Source organism: Sebastes umbrosus, chromosome 2 (genome assembly GCF_015220745.1).
Source record: "Sebastes umbrosus isolate fSebUmb1 chromosome 2, fSebUmb1.pri, whole genome shotgun sequence".
Lineage (NCBI taxonomy): Eukaryota > Metazoa > Chordata > Actinopteri > Perciformes > Sebastidae > Sebastes > Sebastes umbrosus.
This window is the reverse complement of record NC_051270.1, coordinates 15,033,048-15,053,511: the sequence shown is the minus strand read 5'-3', so window position 1 is coordinate 15,053,511 and position 20,464 is coordinate 15,033,048. Positions and strand designations below refer to the sequence as shown.

Here is a 20,464-nt window from a genome sequence, read left to right as displayed (position 1 = left end):
AAAAGCCAAATGTGACTTTTATAAATAATTTAACTCTATGACGTTTTTAAACTATAATTACAAGGTTTATTGTGTTTAAGGCTACATTGACTGTACCCGTAAACTACTACTGTATATTCACATTTTGTTTCTGCAGTTTTATTATTCTAAATGAACATCAATATCTTCTGTTCATACATTTTGTAAAAAGACAAAATCAGTGGAGGGAAACACAAAAAGTAATAAAGAGAAATTATCTGAGAATTTATTAATACTACCATATCATGACATAAAAGATGCATGCTGTTTCACAGTTGCAAGGTTTTATTAAAAGAGTAAATTATCTCTTTTGGGGATCTTTTATTTCAGAGATATAACAAAAACCCATTAAGTCCACACAACCATCTGTCCATTTAATTTTCAAAATATAAAGGATAATAAAAGAGGGAATTTGTGTTTCGAAGAGCCAGAGTCCCTAGAAGGCTAGCCTTTTTATAGATGACTTTAAAGTCTGTTGCTTTTTCTTATGTTGTTTGTTTTACCTTTTTGCTGTTTTGTTTTAAGTCTGTTATCTGTTGCTAAGGTTAAAAATAGTAAAGAAACTTAATTAAAAACAACCCAAAATCAAAAGAAAGACTCAGGTTTTAGGTTCGATGTTGATCGGAAGAAAAAAACGGTAGATAACGGGACGGTGAGGGACAACGTAGTGTAACGTTAAACAAACATAACCATAAACATTGAAAAATGCAATATTGTGCGTAGTTTTGCCTTTTGGAGATCTGCCCAACTGTCATGAATAATAAATAGCTTAACCAGGATGCACGCAAAATCTCCATAACTTAATGCACACATTCAGTTGAAGCTGCAGCAGTTGACTCTGACACACAAATCATTTATTTATGTGCTAGTTTCTGCTTATGGTTATCAAAATTGTTTACTATAATATGTTTACATTTGTCTATTTAATTAATGCAAAAAAAATTTTTTTTTATGACGTCTGTTTTAAACAAAACGTCAGAGAGGGTGGTCGCCTATTGCGTGAGGAATTTGTGATAGAAATATCTTGTAAAATGTTTTTGTATCTGCAGCATATTGAATAAATGATAGTAACTATGGTGTGGTGTAGCCATGGATGTGCCAGGCTGTGCCTGTGCCACCCAAAGAGGCAGCTGGCAAATCAGATGCAGAATTAATTTTTAGCTGTAGCCTCACTAAAACGAGTTACTATTACTAAACAAAACAACCCGCCACTGTCCATCTGCGGCCGTTCTATATTTAAAAAAAGTCATGAGCATTGAGCAGTCGTTGTGTGCGGCCACTCTTGCATCGGAGTTTCGCTCTTGTGAATTTTTCGACCACCCACAACTTTTCAGCTGGGGCGGCTGTATTAGTGTTAAAACTGCGAAATTGCTTTTTCGCATAAAGGGCCTTTCCATCTCAAAGTCCCGGGCTGAATTTCATTCCCAGCCCGCTCCTGGATCATGTGGTACACCCAGTTTTTCTGATGCATCCACAGTTTTTTTCTGGCTACGCTAGTGGATCGTTAACTGCTGAAAAAACTATCCTAACTGACCATTTTTAAAACATTAATATTATTCTGGAGGCTACATAACATGATGCGAAAAAATAATGCAACTTTCTCATGTACGCACATAGGTGGCAGCGTCATCATGCCACCTTGTGGTTATCCGACCCTTGCAATATGTGCGTATATGAGCAAGTTGCAGTATTTTTTTCCATCATGTTATATAACCTCCAGAATAATATCAATGTTTTAAAAATGTCCATTGTTCCCCTTTAAGATCAAACTAAGGAGCAGTGATGATCAGAAATGCTACATTATTCCAAACAGACAGAAACTCTTCACGGGGCTTTTTGCACATTTGCACTTTAGTTTTGAGAGTTCTCATTGAATTATTTGACACAAATAGATGCTTTGATTCTTCACTTGCCACTGGATGTTAAATGTCCTGCTTCCATTAAAAAATAAGTATTTGATGTGAATTTTCCTACTAGCATTGATAGAGCGGAACAACCTGCTTTTTGACTTGCAAGTCACGTCTCAAAGACTTAAGACTTTCCCTCTAAAGACTTTAGACTTGACTTGGACTTGTAAATAACATCACTAACAAACCCTCTCTCTCTCATATTCCCTTCCAAATCCAACAAAACCAAATCTCCCAGACCTAAGGAGTTATCTGAATTACCTGAATAATTCTGCATGCTTTCTATTTTTTCCAAAGGCTTCTTTTCCCTGGACGATCCTTTGTTTATGCCTAAAGGATGCGTATTTAATAGCATGGCCTCAAAAAGCACATCTAAATCCATACGTCACTGTATGCAGGCTGGCTGAGATCATAATAAAGAAAAAGTAATCTGCAATAAATTAGTTTGCTTTTCAAAAACATTTTTCATCTTATGACTGATTAAATTTACAACAGTTTGAACCATTATGAGTTTCACTCAAAGTTGTTTTTTTAACAATCAGTAGACGGTGTGAAATTTCCCAGAAATGGCTATTAATTAGTGACTTCAAAAAGTATATCTAATTTGTTCTTGTTTTCCAAATCTCCAGACATCAATTAAATCCAAAGCAGACATTATTTCACATAATAACGGTTACCAAGACGATCTTTATTTGAATAAAGGGTGGAATTAAATCCCCAGCCATGACTATTTGTGAGTCATTCTTTAGTATCACTAAACTTAAAAACAAAGCATAATCATCATTTCTTTATAGCATATTGTACTGCAGATCATTACTTGAAAGCTCAAAACATACCTGTATTTTTATGTCAGTCACTCAGATGTAGAACCTTTGCTCCAAATGGCAACATGCACAACTATTTTTCTTTCTCTCATGACTTTTTTGTGTCGTTGACATTTCAGAATGTATTTTCAAATTACATTGCATGCTCATAGGGTCATGAAACATGTTTTTTTGTTTTACATCTGCAAGACAAAGTCAGCAGTGAATTTCCATAACCAGAGCTGCAATTGGAGATAGCAGGATATGGCTGAAATGTTAGTTGTTATTAATATTCTGCTGGAGTGTTTCTGCGTCTGCAAGGAGGCCATACTCTCTCTCTCCCTCTCACCAACTGTCTGTTCTCTTAATTGGAGCTGGGAGTCTAGGACCATTTCTCTGACCGCCGCACACACCCCTGGGAGGTATGGAGGTACAGCAGCTAACACAACTGTGTGTGTGGGTGTAGGTGTGGGTGTGGGAGGGAGAGAGGGAGAGAGAGAGCATATTCTGCTAGAAAGCTTTAGGACATGCAATCAAAGATTAGTCTGGTCCGCTCCTTTAATACACATTGATCTGCCGTTTTGGATAAAGTGGTTCAGAGTAAAATGAGACTTGTTCCTTCCGTCAATTCATCCCCGTGGTTAAATGACCATTCATTGTTTCCGGTGCAAATGTCAGAGGGTAGAGCGACTGTGGAAATCCACCAAGCTCCAGGTGCACCGTCTCCATTATGAAGACCTTTTAACTGAGTTTAACATCATGGTTAAGGATGAAAGGGCTTCTTACATTGCTAACTTAGCCAGCAAACACAACCCTAAAATCCTGTTAGACACCATAAACAACATTGTCAATCCTGCACCTCCAGATGTGCCTGTCTCCTCAAATAAGGATTGCAGTATAGCTTTCTTTTTTCTTTGTGGATAAGGATAGAGATATCAGGGCTAGCATCATCCCCTCGTCTACTCCCTCGGGCAATCGTTTTTGACTGCTTTTCTCCTATTTCCCTGCAAGACCTCGTTGATCTGTTAGGCAGTATGAAACCTTTATCAAGCCCTGTCCATATTATACCCTCTTCTATGCCTAAAAATGTACTTGGATCTATTGGTCCATGCCTAGTCTCTATTATAAATAGCTCACTGTAATCTTGTTGTGTCCCCGTTTTTTTTAAAACATGAACTAGTAGAGTGATGGCGGAGGTTAACTCCAGAGCGAGTAACGTTCTAAGTAAGTATCTTTTCAAACTGTTGTTTTTGTCATGAATACTTTCACAGAACATGAATATTATGCAGCGGAAAAGCGATTGATTTTTCTGAGCTTTTGCACAGCGAATAAAGGCATCAACCCCATCAAGTTGTGCGGAACAGGTTGAGTTGCACCTATATTTATGAAACAACAACTCGAATACTCGCCGGTCCAAGCCAAGACAGCAAACTTTATTACTCCTTTCAACCTTGACAGAGGCAAGCGAATACCTGATCCACTCCTTCTGTTCTTACGTTTCACAATAAAAACTCTAGACATATAATATTTGCAGGCGACTAGTTACCATTTCCGTGTCGTTTATTCGTCACGCCCCGGGTGTGTCAAGGCCTTAACACTGACAAAAAGATACTTTGGACTCATCTTTTTCTAGCAGTAAAAAACTGATTTGGGGTAGTGTAGTGGCTTTCAGCAAGAATGTAAACAATAAAAGAGTTTGTGTGTTAGCCCTCAATGTGGCTGGCAACTTGTCAGAATACATGCTGGGATAGCAATGACCCTGAGCAGGATAAGCAGGTATGAAAAATGATGGATGGTGAACAGACGTTATAGACTACAATGAATACAAATTCCTCACAAGCATGAATCCAGAATAAAATCCACGCACAAAACTGATTTAACTTACACAGTTAATGAATGGTATCACTAGGCCTGTATTTTGAAGTGTTTTTATTATTTTATTATGCTACATTTATTGATTTTTTGGACATGTGCAATTGTCCCCGATGACTTACTGTAAAACAGAGCCAGATTTTAATTTGACAAGCAAGCCCTCTTAGAGACAGAGAAATATTTACTGATGTATGCAATAGAGAAAAAAAAATATGCTAAACAGGAAAAATCAACTAGTCATATCTACATTGATTAAATGCAAGTTATGAATGCATTAGGCTGCAGAACACAAGCTGGATTAAGTCATGCTGAGCTTCTGGCTGATGTTCTGTCAAATTGGAACAAATGAATGATCTGAATGTTGTGTTAGATGCCAATAAATGAACTCAGTTTATACTTTGTGCATCTGTGGTTGCAAGTGAATCACTCTGTCACGATGAGGATTTCCACTGACTCTGTTTCTGTCAGTCAGCCGTTTCCTCGAGGAATCAGCTGTGTTTTGTCTCTGTCTTCCATTCTAACATCCTCTCTCTCTGTCTCTTCTTAGATCATGATGATGCCATCAGATGACATTGAATTTGGGCAAAGCCAAGGAATCCAGCCTGTTCTCTGCACATCCATCACTGTGTGAATTGGATCAGCCACCAAACAAGACAGGAACAGACTACAACGGACAGTCAGGATGGCAGAGAAAATCATTGGTGCCAGCCTGCCCTCCATCCAAGATGTATACACCTCCAGAGTCAGGAAACAGGCAGGAAGCATCACTGCAGACCCTTCACGCCCTGGACATGACCTCTTCCAGTGTCTCCCCTCTGGGAGGCGCTACAGAGCACTGTACGCCAAAACAACCAGACACAAGAACAGTTTCTTCTCTCAGACTATCTCTCTGATGAACACTTAATCAGTCATACACTGCCAATAACCCTCTGACACTAACACATCCACTGCTGCTGTTACAATGATACATCTTACAGTCTTTAAAGCTGAAGTAGGCGGGTTGGAGCAAATATGATTACAAAAACGTTATTTTTATAACACGGTTGCTATATCATGACAGTAGTACACGAAACAGGTAACTTGAAAAAAATCATGTGCTTCTGTGTCCTCCAGTACTCCTAACGGCATCTGCAAGATTTCCCAGACCGGAGGAAAACAAGTAGTAAGAGCTGACCTGAGATCTGCTGTCTATGAGAGCCGGCTGTCAATCACTCGCAAACTCCAACCAAACAGTCAAACTAGGCAGCGCTGATTGAATATGAATCAATATTGTGTTACGTTAATGACTATTTCTCGCCTCAAAGGTTTTCAGAATCATCTTGTAGTGTACTTTTTTTTTTTCATTACTTGTGTAAATAACAGTCCTGTCAATTCCTCACCTTTATTTATCCAGCTTTGTTGTCCTTGTCTCTAGCTGTTCTTTTTTTTCTATTTCTGTGTAAGTACGCTTAGAGCGATGCATAAAACCAGAATCAAATTTCTTTTATATATATACTTGGCGAATAAAGACTGACTCTGATTCTGATGAAGTACCACATGAGGTCGATGCAAGTAGATTTAAAAAATGGAAATTTGGGCACACCTCACTTGTGTGTAGACATGATTTTGGTAAATGTGGAGATGAGATGTGCAGCAGTAGAAACTGTGAGAAAGAACCAAAGTGTAATCAGTGTGGGAGGAGTCATGAAGCATGGTGAGCAGACTGTCCAAAGAGAAAGAAGGAGATGGAAGTCATGAAGATCAGGTCCAAGAGAAGGCTAAGTCGTGAGGTAGCAGCAGGGAAAGGGAAGATTCAAGTAAGGGAGAACAAATCAGGTAGGAAGCATGATGAATATTGTCTGTGTAAGGACCAGGTTAAATTCTTAGCATTTCTGGCCATGTTGATCAACTGTGCTGCTAAGGCGGAAAGGAAATCTGAGAGAATTGAAATAGTTGTTGATGCTGCCAGAAAGTTTTGGGATATTGTGGGAATTACTGGAGAGGAAGTGTAGGGGGTGTTGAAAGGGGCTTTCAGACCCTCTCAGATCCTAGATTGATGGTATAGTTTATTAGAGAATGGTATGAGGGACGGGGAAAACATTTTTTTTCTTTTCCTTTTATCAGAGCCCGGGAGTGGCCATAGAGAGAAAAAAACATATATACTGAGGCCACAATTTACTAATTTGTACGCGCAATCTATAGTTGGTTAATTTGTGTTCTTAATTTAGTTAAAACGTTCCCACGTTATATTTAACATTTTGTGCAACCAGCATCAGACTATTGTAAAATAACCACAGAACCCCTTCGTGCTTATGTGCACATCAGACGTGTCGTTTTGATTAATTATTCTACACAGTTTTCTTCTGAACATCAACAGGCGTGTTGGAGACTGACACGTTGAAAAGAGTTCACACAGCTCCACGAACGGCTGGGCGCGTCAACTTTAAAAACGAGGCTGGCCAGTCTGGAGCTCCACATTTTTAATTAATAGCCTACATGTGTGGCTGTGTTGAGTAAAACAATGTGATGCACCCTGCCAAGTGCATGGGACAGTGCCAAATGGCACTTTTGGTAATTTTGTGGCCCGGCTCACTTGGCGCACCTGTTGCACACTTGGGCACAGGGTGGGATCAGAAAGAACCTATTATTATAGGTGGAGCATTAGAGGCTGTGACAATCATCACATTCACTACTTTCACCCCTTTAATCCCAGAACTCTCCCCGTCATGACGCACGGACAATCTCTATCACATCATGTTGCTCCAAACAACATTTTATGTCAGCCTCGTTTAAAAAAAGATGACACACGGGTAATAATAATAATATAATAATATATTGGATTTATATAGCGCTTTATATTAATCTCAAAGACGCTTTAACATAGTCGGGGGGAAAACGGTGTGAGACAGACAGACAGGAGACGAACGACAAAAAAAAGCGACATACACAGGAACAATCACATACATACACATGGACTGATGGGTAGGGGGAAGGAGGGGGCTACGGGTAAGCAGATGAGAAAAGATGTGTTTTGAGGCGGGACTGGAATGTGGTGAGGGAATCGGAGTCTCTGATGAGATTGGGGAGTGAGTTCCAGAGCTTGGGAGCTGCCCTGGAGAATGCTCTGTCCCCAAAGCTGCGGAGTTTGGACGTGGGGGTGGAGAGTAAACCAGCCGAGGTGGATCTGAGGGACCGTTGAGGTTGGTAGGGGGAGAGGAGTTCAGAGAGATAGGGGGGTGCAAGTTGGTGGAGGGCTTTGTAGGTGAGGGTCAGGATTTTGTAGGAGATCCGGTGGGAGACGGGGAGCCAGTGAAGGTCTTTCAGGACTGGGGTGATATGATGCCATGATTTGGTGTGGGTGAGGAGTCGGGCAGCTGCATTCTGGACCAGTTGTAATTTATTTATGGAGGTGTTGCTGATGCCATAGAGGAGTGAGTTGCAATAGTCAAGGTGGGAGGAGATGAAGGCGTGGATGAGTTTCTCTGCTGTAGGGGGTGTGAGGGACGGACGGATTTTTGCGATATTGCGAAGGTGGAAGAAGGATATTTTGACCAGTTGGCGGATGTGGGGCTCAAGGGAGAGGGTGGAGTCGAAGATCACACGTAAAAGACTGGCAGGAACAGTTTTCATCTGCACGCCTGTTGATGTGCAGAAGGATCTTTGTAGAATAATGAATCAAAACGACACGTTTGATGTGCACATAATGTTGCGCAAATGTAACCATCAGATCTGCTGTGCGTAATGTGATTTGACAGCGTGCAACATCCCTCCAGTTCTCATGCGCATGAATGAATCAAAACATGTATGTTATTATTATACACGTATTTGGATGCATGACCCCTAGAGCTACTATGGAAGAGTGCAGTCTTATTATTTTTTATTTATTTATGCATTTTTTGTTCCTTTAATTATTTTCTACCCTCTTTTATGTTTGTTATTATATAAGATAAGATAAGATATTCCTTTATTAGTCCCGCAGTAGGGAAATTTTCAGTGTACAGCAGCAAAAGGGATAGTGCAAAAAACAAGATGCATCAGCTAACACAGTAAAAAAGAGCTAAACAAAGTGTAACAAAATATGAACCATTTATATAGAAGGAAGTATAAATATAGGAGCAGTATATACAGTATTGACAATAAACAGACTATTAACAAAATTGTACAAGTGGAAAATGATATTGCACAGTGAGAATGAATGAATGAATGAAATTCCACCTGAAAATATCAGGTTATGTCAGTTTTTTATATTATATTATATATATTTTTTTATAATTTAATTTATCTTTCCTATCCAATTGTGCTTTGTATGTTAGAAGTTTTGAGTTTAGATTACAATGTCTTAATGTTTGTAAATTAATTATCTTCAATAAAAAAAAAAAAAATTAAAAAAAATTGGATGAAAAAAAACCACCGAAGAAGAAGAAGAAGAGGAAGGACTTCCGTTTCCGGTGAGCACGGACGCTGTCGAGTGGCTCTGCTCAACTTCCAAACTATTTCATCATTAAAATCTATGAACAACTTCAACTTGAGTCATCTTAAGTTAGAAAAGAAAAGTTGTTAAAACCAAATAAATCAAAGAAAAACGAGAAAGCGACGGAGAAAGACGAGCAGCGGACATCACCATGACGACCGTTCATGGGGGATAGCAACGAGGCTAATAGCAGATCACCTAGCAACCAACATATTATGGATGCTGCTAGTTTAGACTAAGTGCATCAGGGAGCCTCTGGATTTCCACATCTGGCCACATTCATTGTAACATTCTAGGAAGGAGGAGAGACCAGCAGGACACAGCTGGAGACTACCTGTCCAGGGCTGCAGACAACACCTTTTCAAAACAGCATCAAGAAAGGTAAAGTTAATATTGGATTCATAAATGCTGGTTTTTGAGTTGAGAGACATTATTTTTATGCATAAAAATTTGGGGTGTCAATATTTTTTTAAATATTTAATTGTGATTAATTGCCCATGATTAATCGCGATTAATTTGCAATAAATCATTTCTTATCTGTTCTAAATGTACCTTCTAAGGGAGTTTTGTAGGGATCTGACTTTTTCAGTCCCAATAGCGATACCTGGGCTTTGGGTATCCAGTGTATAGTTAATAAGCTGCATGCTTCACTGTGTGGAAGTGACTGGGATCTTTCTTTTATGTGTAAGCCAACATCAGGCTTAACTTAAAGGGACTATTTGTAACTTTCAGAAATGCTTCTTAACAATGACACCTGAGGCCGTGAAATCAACGAAAGTCAGCGTCGGGCTCGCGCTTGCTCGCTCTAAATATACCTGAACGAGCATCGCTCAAAACAGTGAGGCGACACATGTCAGCTAAAACCACAATATCACTCTATATTTCAGCTGCTTGGCAGTAATGTTAGCTGACCAGACGAAGGTCTCTCCATGAACATGATTTAGATCTGATCCTAGTGTTGGCTTTTTCCTGCCTCAGCCTGCTCTGCAGCGTGTCTCCCTGCTCTCTCCGCCCGCAGCCGGAGAGAGCAGGGAGACACCGGCACCCGGTCGGTAACGAGACTACAACGTGTCTCTCTGCAGAGCTCCGTCACTTCACAAGACACGGAAAACCTCTGTTGGTCTGGAGGAGCTGCAGCATTTATTTCTGCCCAAACGTCCGCTGTGCATTCACTAGATATTCTCAGAGCTACTAACTTTTCTCCAGTGTGGAGTGAGCGCGCGTTCACGTCTAGAGGTGGAGCGAGCTGAGCGAGAACGCGCGCTCTGTCTGAGTGAAGGCAAGCAGGCAGAGGAGGAGAGGCAGCGGCCACACGCGAACGCGCATATGCGAACGCGCATGTGTCCCGACCCGGTACATTTATACGCTTAAAAAGTTACAAACAGTCCCTTTAAGCCATTGTTTAGTTATATTATGTCATAAAGTCATAGTATACTATGTTGAAAAATGTCATAAAAAGTCATACTACAGCAAAAAATGTCATAGAAAGTCACAGTATAAAATGTCATGGGCCAAGTCATAGTCAAAAAATGTCCCTACGTCGAAAAATGGAATATAAATATATATAAATAATAAAAGTAATAGCATAGAAAATACTATGAAAAAGTAGTCAGTTTTATAATTTATTTGTTTAATTGATAGGTACAGAGCACATTAATGAACATCAGTATAAAATACAGGATGTAAACCTATGGGAGATAGCAGGTATGCTATTTCCATCCTTAGTTCCCAGGCAGGTAACAAAAAGACAAAATACATTATTTAACAAGTCAAGGTAAAAGTGATCACAGTTTTCATTTGCCTTAAAATATTGTTTAGGAGTATAGTACGTCATAAAATGTCACAAAAAAAGCCATATAATATGTTGAAAAATATCACTCAAAACGTTATAGTATACAATGTCGAAAAACAAGTCATAGCTCCTGGAGCTTCTCATTCTGCTCCATCGTTGACTTGTCACTCTCCATATTCTCCTTCTTATACTGTAGATGGAGAAAATACCTCCTGCTGCTGTTGTAAAGCTGCGTTGGCCTCCAAGGCCAACTCCATGGACTCTGTTGTCATGGAGACGAGTGCATTGGGCATTCCTGTGGTGGGAATGGCTGTAGGTGAGTGTCGGGGGGGATGGAGGTCAGTGAGTAAACCTCGGGTGGTGTACCTTGTTGAGGGAAGCTGACTCCTGTTGCCTAAACCAGCAGCATACGGTAAGTGTCCCTGTCATGAGAAAAGTCATACTAGTATATCTTTAAAAAAAAAAATACAAAAATACAATACTATCAATTTTTTTTAATAAACTATACAATTACTATTCTAGACATGCTATACTATGACTTCATTATTTCAACATTCTTTATACTATAACTTTTTTTATACATTTATACTGACTTTTTTCAACATACTATACGATGACTTTTTTAATAATTAAACATACTATGACTTTTTTTTTTTAATTCTTTATACAATGACTTTTTTTTTTTTCGACATACTACACTATGACTTTTTAAAAAATATTTCGACATACTGTTTTCTGACTTTTTTTTGACATACTATACTATACAGAAACACACCTCACAGTACCGCCAACTGTGAGCGCATCTGTTTTTAAAGCATGTTTGCACATTTTCTATTAACGCTACCTTTTTTAATTTTCCAAATAAACCTGCAAAAAGATACATCTGTCTCCTCTTCTAAAGTAGCAAACCCAGTCCTTCTTCCTTACTTAATCAAGCAATTGGCAAACTTCATGAAATATAATCTCCTTTTATTACATTTGGACAAGCTCTTACATTATCCAACAGTTTGCCACATGTCCAGCTGAACAACTTTAATAGCCCTACTATTTATTTATTTTATTTAAAAAGGATCCCCATTAGCTGATACCAATGGCACCAGCTAGTCTTCCTGGGGTCCGAAATCATGTACATTAATTTATCACATACATACTATATACAACATCACATTTGTGTTACACCAATAACACTCAAATTTTCAAACATATATAAATTTCAAATTTCAAATTCATACACAATCTTCCACAATTTTTTGTTTAGCCTCAAGGCCCATCATCAGGATAAATGCTGTTACTAAAGAATGTGTAGCAAATCTTTGCTTTTTTGCATTTCAGCCTTATGAAGTTTCTGTAATCCTTCTGTAAATGTAACCTATATTATCATATTCGATAGCACAATGTGGTCTCTCTGTAAACCTCCAGAGGTGTGACCCCTGCCATTTCTAGCACCTGAGTTAACCGGTATGCATTGCTCACGGGTTGTGACCCAGTTCTTTTCTGAATTGTCATGACCAGGGATTAACCCGTGTTGAGTGGCTTGGTTGACAAAGAAGAAAGTTTCAACATGGGTCAGGTAACCCTGGTCTGACCCTGTTCATTGGTGTGAAAGAAGTAATAGTATAGTATGTCGGAAAAAAGTCATTGTTAAAAAAAAAAAGTCATAGGATAGTGTGTCGAGAAAAAGTCCAAAAAGTCATAGTATGGTATGTTGAAAAAACAGAAAAAAGTCATAGTATAGTGTGTCAAAATGAAGTTATAGTTTAGTACAGTATTTTGCAAAAAAAGTTAAAAAAAAAAAAGAAGAAATTTCATAGTATAGAATGTCAAAAAAAATATTTGTATGGCATACAAATACCATTAATACAACTATGATAACAACTACAACAACGACAACAGCAACAACTTCAACTATTACTACTACTACTACTACTAGATTTGATAGGTACCAAATGTTTGTTCCATGCACTCCAGTTCTCGTCTCCTCCAGACCCTTCAAGTCCCTTTGTTCATTCAGCAGTCTGGTCAGAGACATTTACAAAACCTATACAGTCTCTCCTGCTCCAATAACAGACCCTGGTTCACCACTTTTTAAAACAGACCAGCATCAGTTTTCATGGATGAGAGATCAAAACCTTGTCCATATGGGTGTATATTGGGTCTGTCAGTCCATTCATTTGGTAACAAAGGGAAAAAAAAAATTATAAAAAAACAAATGCTAATAAAAAATAAATAAAACATGCATCTCCAGATAGTCAAGTGGTTTCGACACATAATATGTAATTACGCTGGTTCCATTCTACACCATCTACTATCAATAAAAAAGGTTAAAATACCTGGTAAATATCTTAAAAAAATAAAATTTTAAAATCAGAAGCGATAATCAAAGTATTGAGAGAATAATTTGCTTCTCTGGTGTTCCCTTGCTCTGTGAGCTCGTCCAGCATTGATCTCGCCTCGTAGGCGGCTGAGCTGCTTCTGATGAGCTTCCCTGTGGTTCTGCAGCTGCTTCTCCAGCATTTTCTGAAGGATGGAGACACAAAAAAACACATTACAGACGCACAATCATTCAAATGTAAAAATCAAGTCATTTGACTTTTGTAGTTTCCAGCTGTGTACAGACAGTAGGCCTGGGACGATACATTTATCTCCTGATTCGATACTATCACGATACTTGGGTGCCGATTCGATATGTATTGCAATTTTTAAGTATTGCAATTTGATATTAGGATTTATTAGGATTTTTGTTTACTTTTTTTAACACTACACCATGGGAAAAAGTTGAATCATACACTTCTAGCAACTTTTACTATGTAAATCTCTAAATTGATATAATAAAAATGTTTGACTTTCAGCATGTATGTAGTGAGAGATGTCCTGAAGTTAAATACGTCAGTCATGTTGATTACAACAATAAAAGCGGTACCTTCCCTCTACCTCTGCATAGACTCAAATGAAGCAAACACTAAATCTATTTCTGTGACATTGGGATCCGCCTGCAATTATAATAATAATATAGTCAGACTTTGTGACCAAATGTATCACAAAATTTAAAAAGAGATTTTTTAAAAGTGACAAATGCTGACAATATTTGTAGCCTATGGATTGCACCAAGGAGAAAGACACACACACACCACTTGTTTCCAACTATGTTCCTGCCAGATGCAGTGGTGGAATAATTCAATCAGCCATTAATGTATAAATAATCATTCACGATGTGTCCCTTAAGTGGTAGAAGATTTTGTTCTGATAGCTCTGACCTCAGACATCACACGTATGAGAGACGCAGCGGATCAGCGAGGTAGCCGTCACACACTGCTCACATTCCCAGTGTGTCCTGGTCGTTGGTCATTGTGTGAAGCAGTAGTTGCACCCGGGCAGTAAGCTCACCAAGATAGTGACTTGCTCTCAGTTATTTAAATGAAACCATGCGGGAAGTTTAGAGAGGAAATGTCTGTCGAAAAGGAGCATTAAAATCAAATAAAGTACAAGTACCTCAAAATTGTACTTAAGTACAGTACTTGAGTAAATTTACTTAGTTACTTTCCATCACTGACTTGCTGAGACAGTAGACTAACTAAATACGCTACAGATGAACTACCTCTTAACTTGAGAAGGCAGCTTCAGCACTAACAAAGTTGGTGCTACCTCCAGCAATGCTTCGCTCTCAAACCAGTTGGGACCAACAAACTGCTGACTTGTTCTTTTATGTCCCAGCATTAAGCACTCAGAGGAAACAGCACAGAGGTTACACAGGGTAGCACAGTTACATTAGATTAATCCGATAGCTGACGTATGGGTTGTAGTGATCAGCTGAAATCTCCTCGGTGCTGGTGACAGCTCCAGTGTGCACAGTCTGGTCAGCACCTCGGACAGCTCCTGAGACAAAGCTTCACTCATCTGTTCTCTTCAACCAGCGTTCATTTTAGCACCAGATTTTGATTTAGTTTCAGTCTTAGTCTTTTGAAAATTTACATTAGTTTTAATCTAATTTTAGTCATTTGATTTTTGTTAAATTTAGTCCACAAAGACATTTTAGTCTAGTTTTATTAATAAAATGTTTCAAATTTTTTCATGCCTTTTTAAGACCAGTATTTATGTCTTCTAAGCATTTTGAGGCCACAGCTGTCGCCATCTTTGTTGCGTACAGTTACCATGGATACATGCGTTGTTCTCATCTATCATGAAGTCAGTGGGAAAAGCACTATACAATACATAGACGGGTCATATTACACATTAAAACAGTTCATGTCAGTGTCTGTGGCTTGGATCTGCTCAGTCACTTTGTTGAGTTAAGAATATTGATGGCACTTGGGATGAAGGACTTTTTAAACATATTTTTATTTGCCGGAGGGACTCTATAGCGCCTCCTGGTGGTCAAACTGGCTGAAGAGATGGGAGCTATCTGCCAGGTTGCTCCTCGTTTTCTTTCTTGTACTCTCTGTAAAAAGTTGAGTCAAGGACTTTTGGGTTTTACCAACTATTTTTCTTTCCATTGACACAATCCTAGAGAGTTTATCCTTATATCTAAGGTTTAGGTGACCGTACCAGGCAGGAAGGTGAAAGGTTAAAACACTCAACATTAGTTTTGTACACTAATTCTAAAATCTGCTGACTGACACAGAGGCTCTAAATTTCCTTAGAAGATAAAGTCACTGTGAGCATCTCTTGAAAATATACTCTGTATTTTGTGAGAAGCTCACCTGGGTGTCCAGCACCGTACCGAGGTATTTCAAGTTTTACACAGTTTCAACATGTTGTCCATCATTATTCCTTTTGATAGCAACACAGAAGATAGTCGACTTAAAGTAACGTCGACATTACATCCACATACACAGCACTTGATAATTGATAATTCTTTTTAATTAATTCTTGTTTCTTCCAAGAACCAGTAACATCAGATAATATTGCTGACAGAGACATAACATTACTGAATGCAAGATGCTTCATATTAACAACAGTTCAACAGGTCAACTTCTGAACAAGAGATATTTTTGGCTGATGGACGATACTGTTTTACTAAGCAGGCCCAGAGCCAAGGCTACAATGTGTGATCCAACACATGCCGGCAGGTCATTGAATAAGATTTGCATTAAAACAGTCTTTTTTTCCATTCTTCCGTCTTTCACATTATAATTCAGTTTTGACAAAAAAAATGTTATTCATGTTGTCATAGTTTTCAAAGGTTACTTTTTATTTAGTGTTGTTGTTTTCATAAAAAAAAAAAAGGTTGTTTTCAGTGACAGTGTCTTCAGCGTCCAGTCTCTTGTTTGGTTAAAGTGTTGCTCTATTATCAGACTCTTCTCAGCCTCTCAGCCCGAGGCTGCTTCATTGTTTGGCATCCACCCACAACCCAAACTCCCCACACACTCGCTCTTTTCAGCACTGGAGCATGTCCCTTATCTCTTTATATCCATCCTTTTTGCTCACTCACGGACACACACACATCAGAGTGGGTGCCTGAAGCTTCTCAATGACAGAGAGGAAAAATAAGCCAAAGAGAGCCACAGAAGGGCAGATGAAGCAAATGAGATGTTGAAGGGACTCATTCTTTAAAGTTTCATTTTGCATTATTGTGGTAATTATTTTTTTTTGCCATTAACTCAGATAAAGGAGAGAGTTGTTAGTCAGAAGAATCACACAAGGCTGACCCATGGTAAGTAATAAAGGGCTCTATTTTATGTGGATCAGTAGCATATGGTACAAAGTGCACACAAAACTGCAAAAGCACATAGTATGTGACACACAGAAAAATATTAGACTTGCAGAGGGAACTGTTTTTTATTGTGGAATTCCTCACCTTCTTCTTGTCCTGTATCAGGACACTATATATGTATAATCCAGCCTGTTTGCAGGAAAAAGTGTATGAATATCACGATCATTTGCAAGGCATTTATCGGGCAATAAGAACGCCTCTCTTGCGTTTGCCGTGTCATTTGTACACCATGTAGTCTGTACTGACTGCAATGTAAATGCTCCGCATAAATATGCTATGGTCAGAGCTAGTGATGTAGAATAACCAGGAGACCGAGACCGGTGTTAAGTTACATTAGTGACCTTTGTCACATGTTTAATAGTGACGTTTGTGACATGTTTTCGGTACTTATGTTATGCTGCTTACATACGTATTTTACTTGTTTTACGTACTTATTTAAGCCCAATCATGATGTTTTTTCTAAACCTAACTGAGTGGCTGTTACCTTAGTTCTGTTGCGTGGCGTACAAATGACATGCGAAAAGGCTAATGATACTTGTCCACTGGGGCATTTTCTATCATGAGGGATCACCTCGCTTCCCAGCGTTGGACGCTTGATGGGCTGCCACTAGACACAAGGCACTTGGCACCTGATTGGAGGAACGCTTGCCCTCATGGGCTGCTGCTCCCAACTTTCAAACTGGGACCTACATTATGGCTCGTTTGGAAACTTTCTTCTCTAATATTATGTAAGTAGTTCACCGAAATGTGTTTCTGAAAACATTTTATGTGAGAAATAAGCCATGCAGTTGCTGAATCTGTCTTTATTTTAGATCGACAACGGTTAGTTTTAAAGTTTCTAGGGAGTTTTCAGAGACGCGAGTCGTGCTGGATGCCCCTGAATTTGCATAAAGTAGCCTAGACCTCAACTTTATGCAAATTAGGAGCGGCCAATGTGACATCCCGTCTCTCGAATCACGCCGACACGCTACCAGAATAAATTGCAAGGCTGCTTACATTGAACAGTGAATGGCAAGCGTGGAAAGGACGGAGGCTGTGTACCATAAAATGCATCCTCATGACATGTGGAATGACCTTGTAATATCCTGCTCTTCATATGCGTTCCTGTGAGACCGGGTTGCATAATCACTTATTTAACCACCAAACTGCCTTTGCATAAGCAACGTATACTCATGATATCTTTTAATAAAGTTGCTGCTGAAGACTTTGACATCTGTATGACTTTGCCTTCTGGAGGATACAGTATAGAATCTTGTTGGGCTGTTTACTGTATAGTTAGACACACTGAAATATGATGCCCCTTGTGTCCTCAGACCTTTGGTATACAGCAAACACAGACAGTCTGTGTCTCATTGTCTCATCTGAAAGTAGACACGTCTTCATTTAGAGCAGGAGGCTGGATGCAGCGCAGTCTCTGCTGTAATCTGCCTCCTCCTGACAATGTTCAATTCAGATGTATCTGAGAGGCAACACCAATCTCTTCTGTCATACATCAATTTCACAATCTGTATCAACCGACCCTCTCTCTCTCTTTTTCTCTCCCTCTCAGCATCGACTCTTATTCTACCGGCATCTTGTTCTCTTTCTCCTTGTCTCTATCGCTTTCCTTCTCTCACCCATGTGTCTCTGTCAATCTTGAGGTTTTCTGTCTTTCTGGAGGTCATATTCATGTACAAATATCTTGTTGCCTTCAGAGGCTTTTATTTTATTTAAAAAAAAGATCCCTGCAAGTACATCTAGTGATTTGTTGGACAGGGTACTTGAAGAGAGGCCCCAGTACATGTCTGTGAATCCCAGACTGTCCTCCCAAGAGGAACGACAGCATCACTCGTTTCAGCTAGCGCCCCAAAATGGCAAATGTTTACATTGACGTGACAAATCCCTCTAGCGGCGGAGGAGGAAGGGAGGTTTTTATAGAGCAACAGTAAGGAGAAGGTGAGGGTGGGTCAACAAAACATCAGCCTTTAACACGGGTGACAGCTGTTCATTTCAAACCATGAGTCAGCGTTGTTGTTTTTTTTAAAAGCACAGCCACACTTGTTCCTTAGAGGAACAGTATGTAACATTGAGGGGGATCTAATGTCAGAAATGGAATATAATATTCATAACTATGTTTTCTTTAGAGTGTAATCACCTGAAAATAAGAATCGTTGAGTTTTTGTAACCGTAGAATGAGCCGTTTATATCTACATAGGGAGCGGGACCTCTTCACAGAGTCCACCTTGTTTCTACAGTAGCCCAGAACGGACAAACAACTGTGTTAACTTTTCCTTCTTGGGCCGAAGTTTACACACCAGACCTTTAACACCTTTTAAGAAAATCTCTTTTTTTAACAAATAAAACTATAACTATCACTATAAAATAATGTTCCTTAGTAAGTTCTGGCAAGTTGATTTCCATGGTGTTCTAGGGCTAAACAACATGACAAAAAAACACAGTTTGGTCTTTAAAGAAAAGCAAGACAAAAGTGGACTATGTCTGTTTTCATGTCTAAATATAAATAATAAAGAAATAATTTGGAGGTAACAAATGTCTGAACATCCCTAACACACACATGTGTTCAGAGAACAGTCCTAATTCCTTTTGGTTGATGTTGGTTTATTTATGGCAGTAGTGTTCTGGCTACAGCTTTTAATGGAGTTCCTGTACCGGAGGAATAAAACTTATGACAGAGTACATGGGTGAGCAAATTATGAAGCGAGAGATAGATACAGAGACAAAAAGTGAGTTTGCAAGAGAGAATATGGCAGGGTGAGGAGAGGAGAGGAGGAGGTTAGAGATCCATAGTGTTTTCCACTCGTTCCATTAGTATCAGGCTGCTGATGCTTTTACTTTTCCCATTTTTGTTTTCAGCTCGCACAAACCGAAGCTTCAGGACAGATTCTCTCTCTATAGTTAACCATGTGTGAGAGCTTAATGAGGAGAAAAGGTGAGCAAGGTATCGGAATAACAAAAAGACACGAAAGAAAGGACGAGCAAGCCAGGCAGCACCTATGTTCTCTGCTAATGGACTTAATGGGTTTATTGACTGACTGATAATGCCCCTCCTTCCCTTGGCTTACAGTTCAGTTGGGCTGCTGAGCTGAAACACACATGTAGGTATAGCATGATGAGGATGAGGCGAGTGGCTTTTAATGCTTTTCTTAATGTTTTCTTCTGGATATCAGAAGATATCAGAATATCATGTCTTAAACTTGGTTGGTTTCAGCAGCATTTACACTGCACTGTACTTATAAAGTATGGGATGTATTTCTAAAAGTATACTATGCTCTACATACCCATTATGTGTACTATCGTCCAACATACTTTTGTGTGAATACACCGCAGTATGTAACTTTTCGGACACACTGAGCAGTAATTTACGTCGTCACTTCCTGAGAGCCTCCTTGCCGGTTGGAGATGTGTAACCATGGTTACCCGTGCCAACCTCATGTGACCAAAACGACGGCTTGTGAAAATCAAAGTCTGAATTAATTTGAAATATATATTATGCCTAGCATATACGTACTATCTTATACTTACAGTTACATTTAAATGTTATTGATGTTACAGAGCTGTCCACCATTGTCTATTATCAACATTGTCGTCGCTATCGCATTGCATTGTGGGATATTTATGCCACCGTTGTGTCCAGCATTGCATACTGTAATATTTCACCGAAAATAGTATGCAATTTGTGTACTATACATTTATACTAAGGTTTTGGACATACTAAAAAATGCCATTTATTGTTTTAGCGTACTAGATAGCATGTTAGTTTGGAATTTCAGACGCAACCTTAGCTTCAAAGAAAGACCGGATTCATTTCCTGGTTTCCAATTCAGTGAGTTATTTCAATAATCGTGTAAATGTACAAATCATAAAAATGAATTCCTTGAGAACCTGAAGAGAATTATATTGCAGTTTTACAGT

The 20,464-nt window shown here is 39.0% G+C and overlaps 2 long non-coding RNA genes across 2 annotated transcripts in view; one reads left to right on the top strand and one right to left on the bottom strand.

Moving 5' to 3' along the window:
• LOC119480625 overlaps positions 1 to 5,772 on the top strand; it is a 199,606-nt gene extending 193,834 nt beyond the window's left edge. Inside the window, exons 4-5 of the long non-coding RNA XR_005204969.1 lie at positions 5,148 to 5,437; positions 5,714 to 5,772. This is a non-coding gene — a long non-coding RNA (uncharacterized LOC119480625). The remainder of the gene's footprint in view (positions 1 to 5,147; positions 5,438 to 5,713) is intronic.
• Positions 5,773 to 8,482: 2,710 nt separating this feature from the next.
• Positions 8,483 to 17,021, bottom strand: LOC119501380. Its single transcript, XR_005209809.1, has 3 exons — positions 16,903 to 17,021; positions 9,968 to 9,973; positions 8,483 to 8,494 (listed from the first exon to the last, which is right to left on the bottom strand). It is a non-coding gene; the product is annotated as an uncharacterized LOC119501380 (long non-coding RNA).
• Positions 17,022 to 20,464: the final 3,443 nt, after the last annotated feature.